The 26,359-nt window shown below is 28.3% G+C and overlaps 1 long non-coding RNA gene across 3 annotated transcripts; it reads left to right on the top strand.

Moving 5' to 3' along the window:
- The first annotated feature begins 20,685 nt into the window (after window positions 1-20,685).
- LOC111281574 (uncharacterized) lies at window positions 20,686-25,007 on the top strand. Of its 3 annotated transcripts, XR_016342197.1 has the most exons (5): window positions 20,695-21,195; window positions 22,398-22,476; window positions 23,485-23,601; window positions 23,708-24,721; window positions 24,840-25,007. It is a non-coding gene; the product is annotated as an uncharacterized LOC111281574 (long non-coding RNA). The 3 variants fall into 3 exon arrangements; XR_016342196.1 differs by having other exon boundaries at window positions 20,686-21,195; window positions 23,431-23,601; window positions 23,708-25,007; XR_016342195.1 differs by having other exon boundaries at window positions 20,697-21,195; window positions 23,708-25,007.
- Window positions 25,008-26,359: the final 1,352 nt, after the last annotated feature.

Raw genomic sequence — 26,359 nt, 5'->3', positions numbered from 1 at the left:
TCCTTATTTAGATTTTGTACTAGTGTTCAAGTTTCTCAATGGACACGTCCTGATACCTTCCTGTAATAAATATATTTCTCTAATTTACCTTGCTTTCTGATAATCTTCATTCTCACAAATAGAGAAAATGCTAATTCCTCACATTGGTCATGAATTTAAAATATGATAAATGATTGATAATACTCATAAAAGGTTTTACATTATTTTGCAAAAGTCAAGGATAACAAAGCTAAAATAAAGATTAAGAAAAAGAGCGAAGATTTGGAAAAACACTTGTTTTCAAACTTATCAAATCAAAGTAGAAACTTGCTAGAAGTGGTGTTGGATAACAATATCAGTAAAGGATCATCGTCGTTCACAAAAAAGCACTCTCTAGGATATATAGACTAGGATTGAGATTAGTTGTTTAAAAAAAAAAGAGGATAAAAAATTAGGAAGGATTGACATAGAAAACCTTGTTATCATAATTTGGATGCGTTGTATGGGTTTCTAAAAATACCTGCATCGCATATATTGCATTAATTACATTCATGAATTATATTTAATATATTTATCAAAACAAATTGAACTTTGAGATTTTTAAGGATGAATCATACAAGTAAAAAATCGACTTATGGGAAATGATTTCGAAATAGGCACAACTCATAAGACCCTTGAGTCATATTGTCATGAGGCATTTTCAAACCATATATATATTTTTAAGTTTCACAGCCTCTGTTTGGAAGGAGCCATTTTCAAAAAGATTTAAAAAGAAAAAAAGAGTTTCAAAGCTTCTGTTTAGGAATACCCATTTTCAAACAAGATTTTTTAAAAAAAGAAAGTTTCAAAGCCTCTGTTTAGGGGAAACCATTTTCATACAAGATTTTTAAAGTTCTAGGGCTTATAATTAAAACAGCTTTCATATATGTTGAGATTTGTAAGACCTTTAGGCGTAATCTCTAAAACCTCCAAGTAAAATATTTTAAATTTTAAAGTTTCAAAGCCTCTGATTATGGGGAGTCATTTCTCAAATAAGACTTTTTAAAGTTTCAAAACCTCTATTTAAGGGGAACCATTTTTAAATGAGATTTTTAAAGTCTCAAGGACTTTGATTAGAGGAGCTTTCATACATGTTGAGATGTGTAAAGCCTTCGGGAATAATCTTTAAGATTTTTGGTCAAAACATTTTAAAGTTTTAGATAAGATTTTAAAGTTTCAAAGCCTCTGTTTGGGAGAAAAGATAAGAGCTTGGTGGAGGAAAATGAAAGTTATTTCCTTTCGAAGAAATATAGAAAGGTTAGCTTTTTTATTCCCATTCCCATTTGTTTTAATGCATATGATAGTGTTTTTGATGCCTAGTAAGAGCATAAAATGGCTCTTGAATATTCCACATGAGTTTTATTAAGCATGAATAAATCTATTTACTTTTCATAGGGGATATAAGAGGTTACAAATAAGAGCTCTCTAAATGGAAATACCAAGGTACTTTTAATGCTTAAGAATAGTTTATAAACTTGGTCACATAGAGGATGTTTCCCCTTTTTTGTATGTTACTATATGATTGTTGACTGCAATATAGAAAAGATCATTTTTTTTGTAAAAGGTTTAAGCTTCCCTTCAAAAAAAAAAAAAAAAAGCTCTTTTAAAAGAAAGTTGATGCCTTTTTGAAACCTAGGAGATAAGAGAGTTTAAATAAAAAATAATAATGGTCTTGAGTAACTTTGGATTCTATCTTTACATTTTTATCCCCAAGAATTTCAAACTCTACTTTGAGTTAAACAAAAAAAAATGGTTGTAAATGAGGTGTTTCTTATTTGTTTTAGAGTCTGTTATAGTCCATGCATAAAGAAGCCTAAGGCACTTTTTTTTACCCGAAAGCTATAATCAAGGATATGAAAGACAGGTTTATTAAAGTTAAGTTTTAACCTGTTTGGTTTTTTTCAGCCATAAAGGCTTGGTACACTGTTAGGATTTGGATTTTTTTTCTAATGATTTTCGTCACAAAAATTGGATTCTTGAGTATAATAAAACACTTTTAAAGCAAAAAAAAAAAAAAAAAAACTCAACTAATAGGGATTCGCATTCCAATTTTTGCTAAAAAATTTAGGTTTTCGTCTTTCCTTAATGGTTTCATGTGAAAGGTGGAAACTTTTCTTCAAGTATCTAAAAGCTCTCAACAAATAAAGTGAAAGAGAAGAGATTTGGAATCTATGAGTTTGTTTGGTTTTGCTTTTCTTTTGGCTATTTATGAGATTTCAAAATTGCATTCTTAATTCATGATTACTGGTACTTTTTACTTAAAATGTTTTTGTGGGTTTACTAATTTTTAAAAGATTTCATAGTTTTGTCATTCATGCTCTTACTAATGTGGTATATGCAAAAAAATATTGTGGAAGCCACCATGAAACCTTCCCAATGTATAAGCTATAGATATATTGTATTGTCTATGTTTTAATTTGGTTCAAGAATAAAGTAAGACCAAGGGTAGAAGAAAACTAAAGCTACGAAGAAAGCTATATAAATAAGAAAACAAAGCTTTGTCTACAAAGGCATGGTCATTACACGAGTTACATGGGTTTTTTAAGATGGAAGAATAGAAAAATATTAAAAAAAGAAAGCCATATAAAGATGAAAACTAAAGCTTTATTTAAATTAGGTGGGGACTATAGTTGGCTTTTTTTTTTTTTTTTGGATTGAAACATGAAGAAATATTAATGAAAGAAAGCTATACAAAGATGAAAACTAAAGCTTTGTTTAAAATAGGTTCGGACTATGGTTAGCTATTTTTATTTTTTTTTTTGGATTGAAACATGAAGAAATATTAATGAAAGAAAGCCATACAAAGATGAAAACTAAAGCTTTGTTTAAAATAGGTGGGGACTATAGTTGGCTTCTTTTATGGGGATTGAAACATGAAGAAATATTAAAAAAGGAAGCCATAAATAGATTTACTAAAGTTTTGTCTAGATGGGTGGGGATTACATGGTTTGCTTGCTTGGTATTAGGATTGAAGAATAAAAAATATTAATGAAATAAACACAAGGATGATAAAAATAATGTTTTGGATACTTTACAATAATCAATATTTAAATAATAATAAAAGGAATATAAAATGAGGATTATTAACAATAAAAATAAAAATGATAATGATAAAGGAAAGTTTTTATCCAATGATGAGATATTAGAAAAGTTTGAGTAATTATTCTTAAAAATCTCTAGGAAAAGATATTTTTCTAAGAATGCTACCAGAGTGATGGAGTAATAAAAAAATATTCAATACAAAAAACTTTTGTTTATCCATTTTCCTAAGATTATATTAAACAATGATAGAATAATATATGATGATTAATATTGTGATCAATTAATTTTATCTATCACAAATTTTAATCAAAACTAAAGATTAGAACTAGAATAATAATTAAATGAGAAAGGAAAAGTAAGCGAACATTTTAAGGATAGGATTCTAAGAAAGTCCGAGTAGAGATTCCTAAGAAATCCTTAGGTGAAAAAATTCTTCTAAAATATCGTCAAAGTATCAGGGTATCTAGAAGAATTTTCAACAAAAGATTTTATTTACATTGTTCTTTTCTAAAGTTTTAATGATAATTGTGTAATAATGAAAAAGATTCAAACAAAATTAAGATGAGTAAAAGAGATATAATATAAAGAAAGTAGGCTATATATATTTTTTTCGGATGCATATTCTACTTCATTGTTTTGCCTTATATGATCTTAAAAGTAAATGAAATTTTCAATAATAGGACTTTAGAAAATCCGAGTAGTGATTCCTAAGAATTCTCTAGGTGAGAAAAGTTTTCTAAAAATTATCAAAGTATTGGAATATTTGGAAGTTTCTTTCCAATACTAAAAGCCTCCATTTTTTCTTTAATTTCAGAAGTCTTTTAGATAAAAATATGTTTTTAAATAAAATTTTGGATGATAATATTATTACATTTTTTATTATTAAAGCAAATGAAAAATCTTTGAGGATGAGATCTAAAAGAAATTCGAGTAGTGATTCTTTTGGAATCTCTAGGCAAGAAAATTTATCTAAAATGCTACCAATGCATTGGAGCATTTAGATTAATTATTGATAAAGATTTCTCATTTGTTTATAAATGGCATAAAATGTTTTGTTTATAGACATTCTACTTTAGGATGTTTTTAATATAAATATTGGAAATAAATATGAACCATCGATGATAGGATTTTTGAGAATTCTAAGTTGTAATTCTTAAAGATTCTTTAGGTGAGATGGTTCTTTTTAATATTACTAGAGTAGTGGAATATTTTTAGGGATTCTTTAATATGTAAGGTTTTTATTTATTTTTCAAGCTTAATAAAGAAAATTAAATTTTAAATACCAAAATTAAGACTATTTTAGTCATAATTAAAAGATAACACATAATTAATTGGTACCATTTTAAATAGGGACTGTTGGGGTGCTAATCCTTCCCTATGGGTAACTAACTCCCAAATCCAAATTGATTTTGCAAACCCAACACCTAGCCAAAAAATATTAGTGGTGACTTCTTTTTGTTTTCAAATTCATCTAGCAGCCCTCAAAACTATTATGACATTAGTAAAAGTTAGTAAGTATGTATTCCCCATCGATTTTGTGGTTTTGGATATGGAGGATGATAAAGTCCCATTACTATTAGGTCAACTTTTCCTTTTGACTTCCAAAGCCCTAATTAGGGTCGGCAAATCAACCCGAAACCGTCGAGTTTCGACCCGACCCGACTATTTAGGGTCGGATTTTTTTAAGAAAAATGGGTTTTAGTGTCGGGTCGGTTTTATTTTTTGGAATGTCGAATTCTGGTCGGGGTCGGGTTTGTATGAAATTCGACCCTACCCGACCCAACATATTTACCAAAATGCCCTTAATATATATAATTTTTTTTAGGGTTTCTGAATTTTAGTTTCTTTTGGCCGTTCTAAGTCTCCCGTCTGGCCGTCTCCCATACTTTCAGTTGTAAGTCATCCTCATCCATTCTGCTTCTGCATTTTTGCTTCTATCTGCCAGGCTGTTTCTGTATTTCTGCTTCTATCTGCCTCTGCATTTCTGCTTCTATCTGCCACATGATGAACATGTTTTGAGCTAACTGCATGTCGAGCGCTTAAGCTCCGCTTGTGGTCACTCGTTCCTCGCTTGTTCCAATCCTAGTACAGAGCTTGAGCTTCAGATCCGATTCTACACTACATACGCTTAAACGCTTAAGCGCTTAAGCTCCGCTTGTGGTCACTCGCTTTTCGCTTGGTTCTACAAGGAGCATGCTCAAGGGGGCTATTACACTGACCGTGCATTTGCATCACCACCTGAGCTTCGCCCAACTGCTACGCCTATGGCCTACCACAAACTTGATCTGCTCATCCACCCATCTAGCCATCCCACCTTTCTTCCTCTGTTTAGGTTTCATCTATTTCTAGATTCTTTCCTTTAATTCAGCAAAAGAATCCTTCAAGCCAGAAAGAAGAAAGTCAATCAGACAGAAAAGAGAAAGAAGACGAGCCAATTAATCCCTAAGAGCTGTCGTTTCCCCTTTTGAGAAAAAAAAATTGCAATAGCCAAGCTTTCCTCTCAGTAATCTCGGGTCGGGTAAAATTCGGGTAAATAATATTTAAGCGAGTCGGAGTCAGGTTTTTCAGCTACAACCTTCGAACGGGGACGGGTCGGGTATCGGATAAAAGCATTAAAGCATCGGGTCGGAGGCGGGGAAAGTAAAAAACTGACCCGCCCCGCCCCGATGCCATCCCTAGCCCTAATTGATGTATACAACTATGACCTTACTCTTGGATTTCAAAACAAGAAAATATAGTTTGTAATTGGTGGGTATGGTATCCTTAGGGATGAAGATAATGTACATGTAGTAAAGGAAAAGAAAAAACTTAATGATTCTAACTTAGTTGCTAAACCTCCTGATCCCTTGATGTAAACCACTCGGTAACACTTAATTTTAGTAGTGCTAAACCAATGATAAACACAACTTCAGTTTATTTTATTCTAGATAAGACAGTTTGTACATATCCTAAGACTAGTTCAATTTATGTGATTCTTTAATGAAGGATGCAATGAGGCAAACTTTCTCCTAAAGGGACAAGTGGATTTTGTAAGAGATTAGAATGGTCAACCTTGACCCAAACTAGCGCTACTTTGGAGGCAACCCAAGTTTTGCTTTAATAGTTTATGTTTTCTTTATTTTTATTAGGATAGATATGTTTTGGTATTTTTGTTTTGTCTTTGTTTTGATAGGAATAAAGTGAAGCAATGAGGATATCTCATGCAATTAAAGATTTAGCCTTAAGCAAAATTTTGAGAAGTATTCAGTTTCCTTTGTTTCTTGTTTTAATACATTGTTCAAGTCAAAAGTGGGGGGGGAGGAATGGAAATTTTTTGTGCTAAAAATTATTTTTTTAAATTTTAACCCATTTTTGTTTTCAAACCAAATTGGCATGCTGAATTTCATTATTATGCACACTTAGTTAATTTTGCATAAACTTTTCAAGATTGACTTGAGTACGATATGAATTTTAATTATGAGCATGGTGAAACTTGAAAGGAATTCTAAAAAATGCTTTTCTTTATATATGAGTTTTATGCGTATGCTTTATTCTCTTAACATGAAGTACTATGATTATTTTGAAAATTTTGTGATACATTGATTTGCATGAAATTTGTAGATCTGAATATAACTCTAGAATTCACTTAACCATCAAAGCGAAATCCTAGGTTGTATTTGACTGAAGAGATGATCTAGGCATTCTTTGAACCGTTTGAGCTTTTTGAGCCCTCCTTTTAATGATATATTCCTAGTACCTTTATTTTGAGTCTTTTAGATTAATCATTTTCTTTGTTTATTTAGCCACATAATAGGCTTTATAAGCCCTTTCTTTTGATTTTTATCTCTTCTTTTATTTTTACCTAACCCAATTGAGCTCACTCATATTATGGACATTTTTATGTATTTAAGAGGAAGGGAGGCAAAAGAAATGAAAGAAAAAGAAAACAACAAAAGTAAAGGCAAAGCCTAATAAAGCAAAAAATGGCTAAGTGAAAAAAAATCATGAATAAAAGAATGAAGTGATGCCTCAAGTAGTCTAAGTTTCAAAGCTCTCAAAGTCTTTAATTCTAAAGTCCAAGAAATTTCAAATAAAAAAAAAGCAAGCTTATATGAACCTAAAATTTCTTTTTTTCTACTTGAACCTAAGCCTTACATTATAAGCCAAAAGGACCTTTTGATCTTGAGTCAAAGTAATTAAGTTTAACATTAGTGGAAAGGGAAGGGGAAAGTGAACATATAAAGTTTATTTTGTCTTTGAATTGAAATATGATGAACTATTTTATATTCTTTTTGCTTAAGTTATATGCATGAATTAAAAATTGAGTAAATTCATATGTATGAAAAGCATAGGATATTGAGAGCTATTTTTTGAAGGAATTTCTTGTGAATCTATGTTTATAGTTAAACTTTGTATTATGCAATAGAGCATGAATTGAATTTTATGTAACTTTTTTTTAAGATATTTGTTTAGTTTTTCCTTTCTATTGCAACTAATTCCCTAAAATCTTTTATTCATTGCCTCTAGTTCTTGATCAATTTTCTCTTTAAAAAGCTTTTAGATCCTAAGCTCACTAACAAGGCAAGTCTCTACCTTGCGTGTTCATTTTTTATTTTTTTTTAATTTATCTTTATTTATTTCCACAAAGGTGATTTGTCGCTTGCTTTGCTCTCTCTTTTTATGGGAGTTTTTACATATGGATCCTTATTATGGCTTTATTTCTATGTTTGTTTCTATAGGGTATGTTAGTTGTGTATATCTCATTGTCTAAGGATTGCAAAAAGTGATTTGAGGTTGTTTATAGTGCCTCATATTATCCTTGCATGGAAGTCCTATATGAGTATTATGACAATGTTGCAGTGAAAGTGAGATTAGCAATGTTATTTTAGCTGGGTGTCAAATTTATGTTATAACACTATATTCTTGCTTTTTTTTTTTGTAGTTTTGCTCATAATAGATCCTCAACTCAAGTAATTTGTAATTATTATGCATTTACTTTTTTTCTTTTACATATACATCTTTGATTCCATCTTCCTCCTTTGCTTGAACTATATAAAATTTGTTTCTCTGATTTTTTACTCTTTTTGTCATATATCATTGTTTACATAATTAGATATGTCTATTCATCTTTTCTGGTTTAAGTATGCAGCACTCTTTCACCTTTGTTTTTAAAAGTGCGAAGTATTTTTTATACACCTATGAACGTATGATCTATATTGGTGAGGAAAGAGTGTTAATTGCAAGAAAGTTGTACACTAATGGGTTTATGACAATATGAATGTATTTATTTCTATCAAGTATTTTCTTAATATCCTTCCTTGATTTGTGTTAGTTTATATAGTTAATTCTCTATAATTGTTGATTGATATACACACCAAAAAATAAAATAAAAAAAAGAATTCATATTTCAAAAAATTTATTATATTTATGTTTTGTGAAAACAATTAGATTAATTTTTTTGCTAAAACTTTAATTAAAATTTATCATATGCTATTAATAAATTAATGTTGAAATTTTTTTCTTCCCATTCCCATTTCTTTTAATGCATATGATAGTGTTTTTGATGCCTAGTAAGAGCATAAAATGGCTCTTTAATATTCCACATGAGTTTTATTAAGCATGAATAAATCTATTTACTTTTCATAAGGGATATGAGAGGTTACAAATAGGAGCTCTCTAAATGGAAATACCAAGGTACTTTTAATGCTTAAGAATAGTTTATAAACTTGGTCACATAGAGGATGTTTCCCTTTTTTGTATGTTACTATATGATTGTTGACTGCAATATTGAAAAGATCATCTTTTTTGTAAAAGGTTTAAGCTTCCCTTCAAAACAAAAAAAGCTCTTTTAAAAGAAAGTTGATGCCTTTTCGAAACCTAGGAGATAAGAGAGTTTAAATAAAAAATAATAATGGTCTTGAGTAACTTTGGATTCTATCTTTACATTTTTATCCCCGAGAATTTCAAACTCTACTTTGAGTTAAACAAAAAAAAATGGTTGTAAATGAAGTGTTTCTTATTTGTTTTAGAGTCTGTTATAGTCCATGCATAAAGAAGCCTAAGGCACCTTTTTTTACCCAAAAGCTATAATCAAGAATATGAAAGACAGGTTTATTAAAGTTAAGTTTTAACCCTGTTTGGTTCTTTTTAGCCATAAAGGCTTGGTACACTGTTAGGATTTGGATTTTTTTTCTAATGATTTTTGTCACAAAAATTGGTTTCTTGAGCATAATAAAACACTTTTAAAGCAAAAAAAAGAAAAAAAAAAACTCAACTAATAGGGATTCGCATTCCAATTTTTGCTAAAAAATTTATGTTTTCGTCTTTCCTTAATGGTTTCATGTGAAAGGTGGAAACTTTTCTTCAAGTATCTAAAAGCTCTAACAAATAAAGTGAAAGAGAAGAGATTTGGAATCTATGAGTTTGTTTGGTTTTGCTTTTCTTTTGGCTATTTATGAGATTTCAAAATTGCATTCTTAATTCATGATTACTGGTACTTTTTTCTTAAAATGTTTTTGTGGGTTTACTAATTTTTAAAAGATTTCATAGTTTTGTCATTCATGCTCCTACTAATGTGGTATATGCAAAAAATATTGTGGAAGCCACCATGAAACCTTCCCAATGTATAAGCTATAGATATATTGTACTGTCTATGTTTTAATTTGGTTCAAGAATAAAGTAAGACCAAGGGTAGAAGAAAACTAAAGCTGGGAAGAAAGCCATATAAATAAGAAAACAAAGCTTTGTCTACAAAGGCATGGGCACTACACGAGTTGCATGGGTTTTTTTAAGATGGAAGAATAGAAAAATATTAAAAAAAGAAAGCCATATAAAGATGAAAACTAAAGCTTTATTTAAATTAGGTGGGGACTATAGTTGGCTTTTTTTTTTTTTTTTTGGATTGAAAGATGAAGAAATATTAATGAAAGAAAGCTATACAATGATGAAAACTAAAGCTTTGTTTAAAATAGGTTCGGACTATGGTTAGCTATTTTTATTTTTTTTTTTGGATTGAAACATGAAGAAATATTTATGAAAGAAAGCCATACAAAGATGAAAACTAAAGCTTTGTTTAAAATAGGTGGGGACTATAGTTGGCTTCTTTTATGGGGATTGAAACATGAAGAAATATTAAAAAAGGAAGCCATAAGTAGATTTACTAAAGTTTTGTCTAGATGGGTGGGGATTACATGGTTTGCTTGCTTGGTATTAGGATTGAAGAATAAAAAATATTAATGAAATAAACACAAGGATGATAAAAATAATGTTTTGGATACTTTACAATAATCAATATTTAAATACTAATAAAAGGAATATAAAATGAGGATTATTAACAATAAAAATAAAAATGATAATGACAAAGGAAAATTTTTATCCAATGATGAGATATTAAAAAAGTTTGAGTAATTATTCTTAAAAATCTCTAGGAAAAGATATTTTTCTAAGAATGCTACCAGAGTGATGGAGTAGTAAAAAAATATTCAATACAAAAAACTTTTGTTTATCTATTTTCCTAAGATTATATTAAACAATGATAAAATAATATATGATGATTAATATTGTGATCAATTAATTTTATCTATCACAAATTTTAATCAAAACTAAAGATTAGAATTAGAATAATAATTAAATGAGAAAAGAAAAGTAAGCGAACATTTTAAGGATAGGATTCTAAGAAAGTCCGAGTAGAGATTCCTAAGAAATCCTTAGGTGAAAAAATTCTTCTAAAATACCGTCAAAGTATCGGGGTATTTATTTCTCAAGCTTAATAAAGAAAATTAAATTTTAAATACCAAAATTAAGACTATTTTAGTCATAATTAAAAGATAACACATAATTAATTGGTACCATTTTAAATAGGGACTGTCGAGGTGCTAATCCTTCCCCACGGGTAACTGACTCCCAAATCCAAACTGATTTTGCAAACCCAGCACCTAGCCAAAAAATATTAGTGGTGACTTCTTTTTGTTTTCAAATTCATCTAGCGGCCCTCAAAACTATTATGCCATTAGTAAAAGTTAGTAAGTATGTATTCCCCATCGATTTTGTGGTTTTGGATATGGAGGATGATAAAGTCCCATTACTATTAGGTCAACTTTTCCTTTTGACTTCTAAAGCCCTATCGATGTAAACAACTATGACCTTACTCTTGGATTTCAAACAAGAAAATATAGTTTGTAATTGGTGGGTATGGTATCCTTAGGGATGAAGATAATGTACATGTAGTAAAGGAAAAGAAAAAACTTAATGATTCTAACTTAGTTGCTAAACCTCCTGATCCCTTGATGTAAACCACTCGGTAACACTTAACTTTAGTAGTGCTAAACCTATGATGAACTCAACTTCAGTTTATTTTATTCTAGATAGGATAGTTTGTACATATCCTAAGGCTAGTTCAATCTATGTGATTCCTTAGTAAAGGATGCAATCAGGCAAACTTTCTCCTAAAAGGACAAGTTGATTTTGTAAGAGATTAGAATGGTCAACCTTGACCCAAACTAGCGCTACTTTGGAGGCAACCCAAGTTTTGCTTTAATAGTTTATGTTTTCTTTATTTTTATTAGGATAGATATGCTTTGGTATTTTTGTTTTGTCTTTGTTTTGATAGGAATGAAGTGAAGCAATGAGGATATCTCATGCAATTAAAGATTTAGCCTTAAGCAAAATTTTGGGAAGTATTCATTTTCCTTTGTTTCTTGTTTTAATACATTGTTCAAGTCAAAAGTGGGGGGGGGGGGGAATGGAAATTTTTTGTGCTAAAAGTTGTTTTTTGAAATTTTAACCCATTTTTGTTTTCAAACCAAATTGGCATGCTGAATTTCATTATTATGCACACTTAGTTAATTTTGCATAAACTTTTCAAGATTGACTTGAGTATCATATGAATTTTAATTATGAACATGGTGAAACTTGAAAGGAATTCTAAAGAATGCTTTTCTTTATATATGAGTTTTATGCGTATGCTTTATTCTCTTAACATGAAGTAATATGATTCTTTTGAAAATTTTGTGATACATTGATTTGCATGAAATTTGTAAATTTGAATATAACTCTAGAATTCACTTAACCATCAAAGTGAAATCCTAGGTTGTATTTGACTAAAGAGATGATCTAGGCATTCTTTGAACCGTTTGAACTTTTTGAGCCCTCTTTTTAGTGATGTATTCCTAGTACCTTTATTTTGAGTTTTTTACATTAATCTTTTTCTTTGTTTATTTAGCCACATAATAGGCTTTATAAGCCTTTTCTTTTGATTTTTATCTCTTCTTTTATTTTTACCTAACCTAATTGAGCTCACTCATATTATGGACATTTTTATGTATTTAAGAGGAAGGGAGGCACAAGAAATGAAAGACAAAGAAAACAACAAAAGTAAAGGCAAAGCCTAATAAAGCAAAAAATGGCTAAGTGAAAAAAAAATTATGAATAAAAGAATGAAGTGATGCCTCAAGTAGTCTAAGTTTCAAAGCTCTCAAAGTCTTTAATTCTAAAGTCTAAGAAATTTCAAATAAAAAAAAAAAAAGCAAGCTTATATGAACCTAAAATTTCTTTTTTTCTACTTGAACCTAAGCCTTACATTATAAGCAAAAAGGACCTTTTGATCTTGAGTCAAAGTATGTAAGTTTAACATTAATGGAAAGGGAAGGGGAAAGTGAACATATAAAGTTTATTTTGTCTTTGAATTGAAATATGATGAACTATTTTATATTCTTTTTGCTTGAGTTATATGCATGAATTAAAAATTGAGTAAATTCATATGTATGAAAAGCATAAGATATTAAGAGCTATTTTTTGAAGGAATTTCTTATGAATCTATGTTTATAGTTAAACTTTGTATTATGCAATAGAGCATGAATTGAATTTTATGTAACTTTTTTTTTTAAGATATTTGCTTAGTTTTTGTTTTCTATTGCAACTAATTCCCTAAAATCTTTTATTCATTGCCTCTAGTTCTTGATCAATTTTCTTTTTAAAAAGCTTTTAGATCCTAAGCTCATTGACAAGGCAAGTCTCTACCTTGCTTGTTCATTTTTTCTTTTTTTTTAATTTATCTTTAATTATATTCCACAAAGGTTATCTGTCGCTTGTTTTGCTCTCTCTTTTTATGGGAGTTTTTACATATGGATCCTTATTATGGCTCTGTTTCTGTGTTTGTTTCTATAGGGTATGTTAGTTGTGTATATCTCATTGTCTAAGGATTGCAAAAAGTGATTTGAGGTTGTTTATAGTGCCTCATATTATCCTTGCATGGAAGTCCTATACGAGTATTATGACAATGTTGCAAGTGAAAGTGAGATTAGCAATGTTATTTTAGCTAGGTGTCAAATTTATGCTATAACACTATATTCCTGCTTTTTTTTTTTTTTTTTGTAGTTTTGCTCATAATAGATCTTCAACTCAAGTAATTTGTAATTATTATGCATTTACTTTTTTTCTTTTACATATACATCTTTGATTCCATCTTCCTCCTTTGCTTGAACTATATAAAATTTGTTTCTCTGATTTTTTGCTCTTTTTGTCATATATCGTTGTTTACATAATTAGATATGTCTATTCATCTTTTCTGGTTTAAGTATGCAGCACTCTTTCACCTTTGTTTTTAAAAGTGCGAAGCATTTTTTATACACCTATGAACGTATGATCTATATTGGTGAGGAAAGAGTGTTAATTGCAAGAAAGTTGTACACTAATGGGTTTATGACAATATGAATGTATTTATTTCTATCAGGTATTTTCTTAATATCCTTCCTTGATTTATGTTAGTTTATATAGTTAATTCTCTATAGTTGTTGATTGATATACACACCAAAAAACTAAAAAAAAAAAAAAGAATTCATATTTCAATAAATTTATTATGTTTATGTTTTGTGAAAACAATTAGATTAATTTTTTTGCTAAAACTTTAAATTAAAATTTATCATATGCTATTAATAAATTAATGTTGAAATTGTGTAGATAAAAGGTGATTATATATATTTTTTAAATTAAAAGTCAATTATATGTTAATCAATTAATAATATTTGATATTTTGTCAAGGAAGGCAAAATGTATCATCATGCATTGACATTTATCAATTATTCTACTCCTAGCCTAGCCTAGGCTGCCTTTATAGGTAAACACATTACAACTTAAATGACTAAATATAATTCCATCGAGGCCATTCAATTTTTTATTTCAAATAAGAATATCAACTAATAATTCATCACTTAATTACTTTGAAATGGAAGTTCGTGATATTTTAGAATATTTTAAGTAGAGAAATTGACTTGATGTGAGAGAATGATATTTAAAGTAGAGAAAATTAAAATGAAATTGATTTTTTTATATTTGAAATTAATGAAATTGATTTGAAATAAAATTGTTATAATTTTCATTTGAGATCATATTAAATACCATAACAATAAACTAATAATTTTTTTATAGAGATTATACCAACAAACCTTTTTTGTTACTTGGATTTTAATTAAAAGAATTACTCTCCAAATTTGTTGCAATTCCAAGGAAGAAGTCAACAATTGTATAAAGCTCTTTTTCTCCAAAATATTTGTAAGACATGTATTTTATATTTGTTAATTTTAATTGCTTACTTAATTTTTAACATATAATGGTAAATCACCTCATAAGACTTTTTCTATCGATTTTTCTTTTAATTGCAAGTTCTATCTCTTATTTTAGCTATTTTACTTTCACACATTTGTTATATATATATTAACATAACAGAGTATTTTAGGTAGATTATGCTATTTGGGATGCATAGAGACCTATTTTTAAAGTTGAGTATGAGGTAAAACAAGCCTTTACTCTTGTGAAAAAGTTTAAGCTTTGACTTCTTACTTTCAAAGCTTGGATTTGGACTACTAGAATTGTAAGATTGTTTAGCCTTTTCAATTTTTCATCTTTATTTATGTTGAAAAACTTCTACTTAAAATTTTTATGCATAGTTGCACACATGAATAAAAACAAATGCTTGAATATACAAGCATACATGAGTTTTTATGTCATCTTATTATGTCTTAACATTTTACAAACCATGTACACATGGTTTCATAAAACCATACGATTCCCCAATATTAACTTTAAATTCTTTTGTATTCGTTATTTTGTAGGTGTTTGACACCTTGATCAAATGATTAGCAATGATCTAGTGGCTGCATGATGAAGAATTTGATGATAAATTTTAGTATTATCAATTTTTCATTCTTACCTATAATACTTTATCTCATTTTTTTGCTCCCTAACTTACCATATTAAAGAATTGGTTGCAGTTGATAATATAGTATGCTTTTATTTTGTTTCCCATTTTTTATACTTGAAAGATTGGTTAGATACAACAAGGATATTGGCTAGGTTTAACATAAGAATATCACTTTAGCAGTATATAAAAAGTCATCTTAGAGAAGTCTGAATTTTTATATGTTTATTTTTCAATTCAACATGTTTAACTTTTTTTTAGTATTTTTTTGCCTATGCTTTTCTTTACAGCATCAATAATTATATTATTATAATCAGACTATTTTTTTAAGGCAAACACCATGAAGAAAAGGCTATAATAAAGTAATTTATTTTGCATGGATGTTTCTATTAGTAAATTTATTTATATGGAATGTCACTGGTAGCTTTTAAGGTAGATATCCTTTTGATTGAAATGGTTGATTTTGCATGAATATGTATGGATCTTTTGTACTTTTTATTTATTTGATTCAATTTAAAATGAATTCTTAATGATCATAATCATTTACTTATAGAACATGCATTTATGTTTTACTACTTCACATGTAAACTTCATATTTAATTCTACTAAAATTTGTTGATAAGTTATTTACATACTCAACTAGATTATATTCTTAGTTTAGTAAATATGATTGACTTCTTTATGTTGCCTTTTTGCTTCAGCATAAAGTAGCAAAAGTAAAGAAGCCTTCATACTACTCAATGAAGGTAACAAGAAGACATAAAGATTAGATATGAGAGAAACAATTCATCAAAAGCTTCTCTGGTGCACCAAATTGATCGATTGAAAGTCATTTTTAGCTATGCGATTAAATTAGTTTGTTTTAAATAAATAGTTATTGAAATTAGTTTATTTGCATTTAATAGTCTCCATATAATTTTGGTAGGTTGAAAAGTGTTATACAATTTAGTTTCATGTTTCGACCTATTTATATTAGGCTGATATTTATTTGATTAATGTGGAAATTTTTAAAATTTGGTGAGTTTTGACTTATCAAATGCTTTGACTTGAAAAAAAAAATCCTATATCCTATTTAAAAAAAATGCTTTAAAACATTTTGCTGCACTTGAGGTAGTGGGGCCAATTGCTATTTTTACAAGGTGACTTTAAATTGTCATATGTATATGTTGCAGTTAAAGGTTGCCTTTCAAACACTAATAAATTGTTTTATGATTATTATACATATTAACATGCTTTTCATATTTTACAACTCATATTTTGCTATAAAAAAAAAGTAAGAAATCAATATTCTACAATGCAATTAGGCTACAAAATTGTATCATTAGCTATTCAACTTTTGGCTATAATCCAAAAAGGACATGTATGTGAAATAATAAAAAAATGTGAAGTTTTGGGATGCTATTAGGTTTTTTTGCATATCTTACTTAATGCAATGTACATTTTTTTATGCTTAAGTTGAGTTTTCTTTTACTTTATGTGGATAATTGTTTTGTCATTTAAACATCATGTTTTCTCATTCTCCCTTTATTCCTTATTGACTAATCATTATATTATTTTTAACTCAATAGATTTTTTTGGTTGTATAATGAACCATTACGTTATTTTTCATTACATTCACTTACTTTAATAATGTTGCATTTCATGAACAAAATTGTGTTTGTATTCATCTTCAATTGCATACATGAACATAATTGTGATTTACCTAAATTGATGCAAAAAATCCAACACATGTTTTCCTTTACTAATATGTTTCAGTATTACTTTTAAAATGTCATTAGAGCATTTAAATCAATAAGTCCAATAAGTTGTGTTGAGTTGACCACCTCTAAATGTGATGTGTACATTTCAAAACTTAAGTTAAAAAAGGTACAAAGAAATATTCATATTTCTTTTATTAATCACAATTCAAATTTCATTCCGCTGCACCAATTGTCACATTGTCAAAAGTACAATGTGATATGGGACGATAATTTAAGATATCAAGAAAGAATAGCTTTTGAATAGTACAGCAAGTACAAGTAAATTAGTTATGCATTTTAATTTTTAATTGTTACATTTAAACAATAAATCCATCATGAAGCACAAAGATATCTCTATATGTATAGTAATATCCTTTAGCAAAACCTATAACATGTGATGGGTATACATAATGCATTACAATTTTAAGATTTATATAATATGTATAATAATATCCTTTCACTTGGTAGCACATATAACATTAGATGGTGTATATTTTATTCCATTCTGTTTATATAGTACATTTTATTTATACACTACACCCAATTGCAAGATATATAGGAGATTCTATTTGCCTTGATAAATGCAGCTTTCAAATTAGGTTTCTTTTATATTTTTGGTTGTATATCTATTTTTTTCAACTTTGAATGTAATTAATTTATTCATGCTCATAGGATATTATATTTTTATTATATTTAAATCAAAATTGAGATGCGAACCAAATTAGAAGGATTTTTTTTATTTTGTTTATTGATAAAAATTAGTATTTCAAACTTCAAGGATGTAGTGTTCTAGTTCATGAGCTTTCAAAAAATTTAACTTACTTTTTGTTTGATAGCAATATTAATCAATTCTTGCACCTCCTCTCTTTGTTCAAGGTTGACTTTATTATGTTAATACATTTCTATCCTGATGATCTTTTGAACCATGTATGTTCCTATTTTTTTTAATTCTTAAATTTTTATTTTTTAAGAATTGATAGTGTCATGGTTAACTACAAGCAGGAGTGGTTTGCTCAATTGTGAACTAACACATAAATTTGTTCATTTAATATTGATAGAAAGTACCTTGCTTGTGCTACAAAGGGGTTTCTATATGGCCATTAGCTGTTTCATTTGAGGATCAATAACCTGTATGCAGCCTTAACTTTTAACAATCTTACAGCTTTTTTTTTTATTTAAAAGCAATGCAATATTGAACCTCCCTTTTATAATTTTTTTATATCTACATGTTTTCATGCAAAAGGAAAAAAGAATCATAAAAAATCACAACTGTTAAATTTTTTTAAAGCAAAGCACCATGAGAAAAAGCTATCAAAACATTTGATTTTACACATGATATTTCTATTCATAAATTTTCTTTTGAGGAAAGAAATGTAGAATTGGGAAACGCATAGGATGTTTAAATTGTCCAAGAAGGTTCTAGCATGGATAGCCAAAGAGTTGTTAATTTATTTGATATTCCAAATCTATTATCAATGTTTGAACAAATATATTTTTATTTTGTATAACTTATGCTTTTTATTAGCTTTTGAACTTTATGTTTAATATAGACTTTTCTTAATTATGAATTTCATGCGAATGAAATTTGCTTGGAATAGATTTGTTTTATATAACTTATCCTTTATATTGAGCTTTGAACATATATATTTTATAAATTATGTTTTCCATTATCCTATTGATTTATACTTTCTAGTTACGCATTTCTTACTAAATTTTAAGGTACTATATAAATACAACTTTATTTTTCAATGATAGTCATGTCTACATTATATCTTCATTAGACAACTCATACAAAGCTTAAAAAAAGAAAAAAAACCTTTTATTGTCCTCATGCATTTAAATTAACTTCCCATGGCATAACGCCAACCTCTATCTAGTTTATTATAAAAGAAATCACTTATCATTTATTATGTTGCATTTTAGTACACCTAGCCCTAATTTTCCTTAAATAAATATGAATCATATTTAGGGATAGAATCAAATTTATCCCTCTACTATACTCTACTATATCGAAAGCTCCAAATTTATCATGTAACTTTTTATACAATGTTATCATTCTACCTCAATTTTTGATGCAATTATACCATTATCAAAACAAAAAGGAAGTATTCCATTGAAAAATTCTATTATTTCAATAGTTTTATTTTGTGAAAAATAAAAAAAAAAAATTTTTGAAACTCCAACTAAAGATAATACAATAGTTAAATAAGAATAAAAATAAATGGATTCTTTTCTTAAAAAAAAAAAAAAAAAAAACCAACAAAGCCACTAAATTTTTACTATATAATTATTTTTTGAAAAAATTGTAAATATACTTATATTTTAACTAAACTTATATTTGTAAACAAAAACTATTTTAAACGTAAAAATATATAAAAAAATGTATTCATTTTGCTTTCTTGTTTAAAATGTCACTAATTTTTAATTTAATCCATCGGATCAATTTTTCTTTTTTATTTTTAACAAATGACATGTCATCAATGTTAATGGTCAACTTCCACTTTTTAAGACAAGATTACATTAAAAAAAAAGGTAAAATGATAAATATGGAATCCTTAATTTTGTAGAGTGAAAAATTTTACTATTATCCCTTAAAGTCATATTTGGTACATAAAATAATGAATAGAATAGTATGATAATTATTTATAGTATGTTTGGTTTATATCTAATTGAAAAGGTTAAGATTATAAGGAGGATTATCATCCTCATGGCTTAAGATGATTCAATTCTCTCAGAGTGGAAAGAATTATTTCTAATCATTGAGATTAAACTTATATGTCCTATTATACCTTTAAAAATTATATCAATAATTTAAATTGTATAAACTTTGAGGAAGGATAATTTAACCAATAAATAAATTATCTTATTTTAATCATTGTACACATTAAATATAAGATGGGATGATATTATTTAATCTAATCTTATTTATAATATTATCTTATCCTAATCTATCATAATTTTGTATACCAAATATGACTTAAGTTTATAATTTTTTGTTATAAATATAATTCAAAATATTATTTTTATTTAATAATTAAATATTATGATATTAATATAAATTCAATTATTATTAATATTATTTAATTAATTAAATTAATATTAATAAGTTAATAAAATTTTATTATTTAAAATTATTTCAATGATATTATAATGAAGTATTCTAATTAGTATTATTTAATTAAGGGCTATTTTTTTAAATATTGAAAAAGATATTTTCCAAAAAAAATTATTGTTCCAAAAATAAATTAGTTCCTCTCCATAAAAAAAAAAGAAAGAGAAAAAAATTCAAATGAAAAAGAGAAATATCAAAAAATTTGAAAATTGAAAAAGAGAGAAAGAATAAAAAAAAGAGAAAAAATACTTTTAAATAATTAATTAAACAATGGATTATTTAAAATGTAAAGATATTTATTATTTAAAAATAATCATTTACTTTAAAAGATTTAGGGTTCAAGGATTAAATAAATTTCATAGGTTTAAAAATCAAGTGAAAATAAAAACCTAAAATAATGGTTTAAAAATCAAGTGAAAATAAAAAACTAAAATAGTGGTAACGCTGTAGAATAAATAATTGTCACTTTTACTTTTATTTTCAACAACTAAGTTATGTAAATGTATATTTGTTGCCCGTGAATGCATATATTATAAGAATACTTATAGAATTAAATCCATACATCTATACATATAATAAAATCTATCCCTTTGCCTCTATTTTGCTGGACAACTCATCAATGTAAAAAAATAATAATAATGATGACGTGAAGGATGTGTTGGGCGGACACTGTATGATTTGAGAGAGGAACCTTCCTGACGGAAAAAAGAAAGGAGAACAACTTAGAAACGCCTCCCATTTTTATCTTCCCAATCTCTAATTTTAACAAATTTTTTTCCCAGTCTTTTCCAAATCAAGCTCTTTCCTCTTTATAAACAAAGCAAAATTTATAATCAATGGAAAAAATTGTTGGTCTTTAATTTGTTCTAAAGATTGAATGGAAAGAACCATATTCTTGTTTTCCTGGGTTTTTTGAGAGGAGCAGAGAAAAATGGGTGGGGGAAAATAGAGATAAAGAGAATAGAGAATGCTAATAGTAGGCAAGTCACATTCTCCAAGAGGCGTGCTGGTTTGCTTAAGGAGGCTAAGCAACTCGCCATTCTCTGTGATGCTGAGGTTACTGTCATCATTTTTTACAATACTGGCTAGCTCTTTAAGTTTTCCAGCTCTAGGTATGCAATGCACAACTTTTTATTTTCCAAAAAAAAAATTAATTTTTTGAATTCTTTTAATCATTGCATGAGCATTTTTTTTGGTTGATTATATCTGAGAATTTACTATTTATCCTCCTTAAGCTTAATTGGCCTTTTCTTTTTAATGAAAGAGGCTAAGGGCAATATTCATCTTTTAGGATATTTTTCTTTATTTTCTATGAGGCCATCCATTATGAACTTTAGTGGGATTAGGTGGGTTTTGGGAAATTTTGTTTGCATTTTCGTTTGGATTGTATTTGTTGATAGTTTTGACTTTCTGGTCTTTTCTTTCATTTTGTTATGAACTTCCGTCCACCGTTCTTCCCTTATTCAAATTTACTTATTATTATTATTATTATTAAGAAAAAAGCTAATTTTGGTCCATTTATATTTTATATTGAGTGCAGTAGAAACTTTTTAGTAATAGAAAAATATGACGAATAAATAACATTTTTGGAATTGTCTGTTACCTTTTGTTTCTTGATTGTTGCATGTGGATTTTTGGATTGTACCTGTTCATGTAAATTTAAAATTTTCATTTTTTGAGCTTTTTTAAGCCAAAAAATTTTCTGCCGATACATATTATATTATTACCCTAAGATTTTGTTTGAGTTTGTAAAGATTGGATTGTTTTCAAATCTTAAATATTTGTTTGCTTGCGTTTATTATACCTACCTCAACTGAAAAGCTATATTCCTTTCATATCCCAAGTCAAGTTCTCATTAAAATTTTAATGGGAACTTGGTATCAATAGATGTCTAAATGAATGATTTTATTTTTTGGATGGTACTATCTTTGAAGTATTAGTCTCTGAAGTGTTTCCAATTAAGCGACATGTTAATCTACGTCAGTGTCTATATGTTAGCCCAGTGATCATAGATTAGTGACATAGTGGAGGCACTTCTACTATTGGAGATAAGAGATGCTCTATTTTCTTAAGGATAGTTTGTTTCTGTGTGTTTATTAGGTTCAAGTCTAGGTTTATGTAATGGGAGTTTAAGGTATAAATAGCTCTAGATTGTACAAAATGAAAGCAATTGCAGGTAATGAGTGGTAAACAAAAGGGAATTAAGTGCAGGCATGCTGTAATATTGAAGTGGGCTGAATGTTCTAACAGAAAAAATGTGTCTAATGTCTTTGTAGAACAAGATATTGTCTTATTCATTTGTTCATTTGTGCAGCATGAAGAAAACACTTTCTATATACAACAAATGTTCTCAAGGTTCTTCAGAGATTGCTCAAGTGGAACATATAGCAGAGGTAATCTGCAATTTATGCTTGCATATGTAAATCTAGCTTTGTCTTGAAATGACATATTGCAATTTCTTCAACTGTATGTTGGTTTTATGTTGTATCTTATGATGATATTAGAAACCTAATTTTCATTTTAGTGTGCATGCAATGTGGTTACTATCAGTTGAAACAAAAGTTTATTGAAGGGAGCTATGACTAACGACGTTTTTCAAATAAACTGGCTTCATCAGAAAGTGTTAGTCTGGATATATGGTGAAGGTGTGGAAATGTTTTTCAATAGGGATGGTGAGATTAGGACCTTTGAGTGCATGTCCAAGCATATGATCAGGGACCTAGGCTTCTTGGGCGGTTTCTAGATGGAAAGATTGAGTAGTTCATTCACGCTAGGCTATGTGAATTTTCTATGAAAACTTGTCTTTTATCTTTATGATGTCTAATTTTTGCAATACCCCAGGTTTATGGAACCTTTTTTTTTTTTTTCTAAATGTTATTAGTATAGGTTAGAATAATCACATCTTAACTAAAGTTCATAGATGATGTTTTATTACAAGTAAATGCTTTCTTTGCTTAATGATCTTCAAAAGTTGAGTGTTGGTCTAGAACCATTAGAAGAAAAGTAGATCAGGAATCTGTCTGTTTTACTCAGAAATTATCCTCAGTTCTTTGTTCATGACTATGAACATAGTCAAACAAGTGCCTATAGAAAAGGAATTAACTGGCATGACCCAAAATTACTTGTGCCATCCAGTGGTTACTTAATGGCAGGTCTTCTGCTTCTTCCTCAATTTGTACATGATATGCAATTTTTTGTAACATAAACTATCAATTTTATACCTTTAATATTTCAACATTTGTGCTGCATTTACGTCCCCACACTGTCTTTTTTATGATACAAGCTGTGCAGTGTGGCTGTGTTGATTTAAAAAGTGCTTTATGTGATACAATTCAACTGAATACCAGCCCTTCATAGATGAATAAAATTGCACTGAATGTGGCCTCCGATGTTCCCACTAGGACAAGGCTCAAGAGTTCCACTCAGTAGCATATTGCCTTACGTTCAACTAAAGGCCATCTTATGGGGTATTGGAATTGCATTTGGAGAGCTCCCTCCATACTTCATATCTAGAGCAGGTTGTAAGGGCACAACGAATAGTATTCCATTACAGTCTGATTCTTTTTTGTTTTAGAATGGATTATGGTTTATGATCTTGATTTTTCTACTTAAATGCTTTGGCAGCTTGCATATCAGGTAGCAAATTGGATATCATGAATGATTGGAATCTTCTTCGATGGAAGATGGTAGCAACATAGCCAATCATCTGAAACAGATAAAATATTGGCTCCTTTCACACTCACAATACTTGAACTTTTTCACAATTTTAGTTCTTGCTTCGGTAATCTATGAACTTTTTCTTTCTTTTCTTCACAGTTTTAGTTGTGCTTTTGATTTTTTATTGTAACTTTGATCAATGGTATGATAGAGTACTTATCATAGTAGCTACAGCTAATTTGTCTAAATTGGCTGGAGTCAAAATATATGCTTCATGAGTGAAAGGTGGTATTATGAATGTTGCTATCCAAAAAATTAGAAGGTGATTCATGGTAATTATGCTGTACTGAATCAAAAGGTTGTTGTCCTTCAAGTTTCTTTATAAATTCTTTTACTAACCTATTTGAATTTGTAATTTTTTTATTAAAGGAGTATATTTTCAGGTTCCAAATCCTCTATTTGACCTTGCTGGTATTATGTGTGGGCAATTTGGCATTCCATTTTGGAAATTCTTTCTATCAACATTACTTGGAAAGACAATTATTAAAACTCACATTCAGGTTTGAGAAGTCAAAGATTTCATACCAGGATGCGTTTAGGCTACTTATTTGCTTTAGAGTTGTTATCTGTCTCTAAAATCATAAAATGTAAGTAAAAAGAAAAATAAGAACTTTTATGTGAAAGGGGGGTAATAAGCTTAAGCATGAAGGTAAATCCTGCTGCTGCGTGGTGGGAACATTTATGATGATCTTTGATGTTATGTTCTAACTTATGTTTGTAATCTCCTATTTGTCGTCACGGACAGTTTTTATCATTTCAGTTTGCAAATATCAGCTTCTTAACTTCGTCGAAAATGAATTGATTTGATTGTTTAGCTTTATCCCAAGACTAGCCACCATCCTACCGAACCTTATCATGAAACTACATACTATTAGAGACAAATATATGTCACCCTCTTCCTTAGTCTCCTCAAATATTAAGGTAATAAATACACAGATTACAGTGATGAGTATATCTATGCATGATGTGTTGCGTCTCTGGCATTATTGCTTGCTCTTTTTGCCTGGAGCTAATTTCTATTTCTGTGCTTTCCCTACAGGTCAAGAGCTTGGATTTATCACTTGCTTCAATGTGGAACATTGTTGTATGGCTCATGCTTCTAAACATCTTCCTATATAACAAAATCTTTTAATTTTTCAGTTTTGATTTTCTATTTTAATTTTTGTTTAATCATTTTTAATTAAAACTTCATGAACTTTACTTTAAAGACTTCATCTGTCTTTTTCATCTTTTAAAACAAAACGAAAGATTAAAAGACGTAAAAGGAGAATGCACTTTGAAGATGCTGCTTCCTTGCTGGCCAATTTATTCCCTGCTCCAAGTCAGTTGCAAGTTGTAATATTTTCATAGTTAAAACAAGCCCGCAGCATAGTGTAGGCCTGCTGGCTAGTTACAATTAAAGCATCACATATATGAATTTATTGGCACAATAAAGCACAATACCTAAAATTATTGAGCGGATAACGTGCATGGTATTATATTTTTAATGATAAAAAGTAAAAAAAAAATCATGAAAAATAAATTTAGAATAAAAAATCATTTAAGTGCTAAAAAATATAATTTTAAGACATCCAAAGCAGATAAATAAATAAAATAGGACAAAAGGATTATTATCTAGCTCAAGTAATGTGCAAGCTTATTCAAGCCTTTTTTGTTTTAAAACTTTTTATAATATGTATTAAAATTATAAAATTAATTTTTAATTATTTAATTACAACTTTATTCTTATTATAAAATCAAAAGATAATTTTATAATATAATGAATAAGATCATATATCATAAATAGTGTGCAAAGCTTATTTGATTTGTAGAAGTATAGTGTAAGCATTTTTGAGGTAGTGTTGTAAAAGTGACATTGATTTGATTCACTTGTTGGAGGTAAGGTCACACATTCGAAAATTATTCACTATCCACAATATAAGTTTTTAAACATCGAAGCATGAGATTCTTCAAAGAGTTCGTAAGGAATGTTTTATTCATTTGCTTTGCCAATCTTTTTTTTTTCTATCTTTTTTTCTATATGACTAATCAAATAGTCCTACATATGAATAAGATTTTTCTCATTTTTTGTTTGGATGAACATATTCATTATTTTCAGCATGGTTGAATTCCAAGCTAAATATCAAGAAGGGAAGAGACAATTTCATTTTTTTCATACCACAGAAAATGGTTGAATGTAATTTTTCTTCCTCTCCTTTTGCTATGGTCGATTGCCATCCTTATAAAGTAGCGAAGTAAAAAAAAATGTATTTATAGTTTTAATTAAAAAAAAATCAACATACATTAACTCTCATGGTAGTTTTTTGGTATTCGATTTAAAATCCAAAACTAATAACTACCTTAGGTAGTTTCCTTATACTAACCACTCATTTTTGGGCGTTATATTCCAACATCTCTTACTCGTACAAAATGGGTAGTAAACTTTTATGATTATGAAAACGTTTTCTCAACTCTTTGCACTAGGTTCATACAAATAAATAAGCCATACAACTAGTATATTTCAAGAGCTTAGTTGCCATACGATTATTAAGTATATATAGCAGCTCAAAATCACATTTA

The sequence above is a fragment of the Durio zibethinus genome, chromosome 5, assembly GCF_047325235.1.
Source record: "Durio zibethinus cultivar Kanyao isolate XHJ-2024 chromosome 5, ASM4732523v1, whole genome shotgun sequence".
Taxonomy (NCBI): domain Eukaryota; kingdom Viridiplantae; phylum Streptophyta; class Magnoliopsida; order Malvales; family Malvaceae; genus Durio; species Durio zibethinus.
This window is presented reverse-complemented; position numbering and strand designations above follow the sequence as displayed.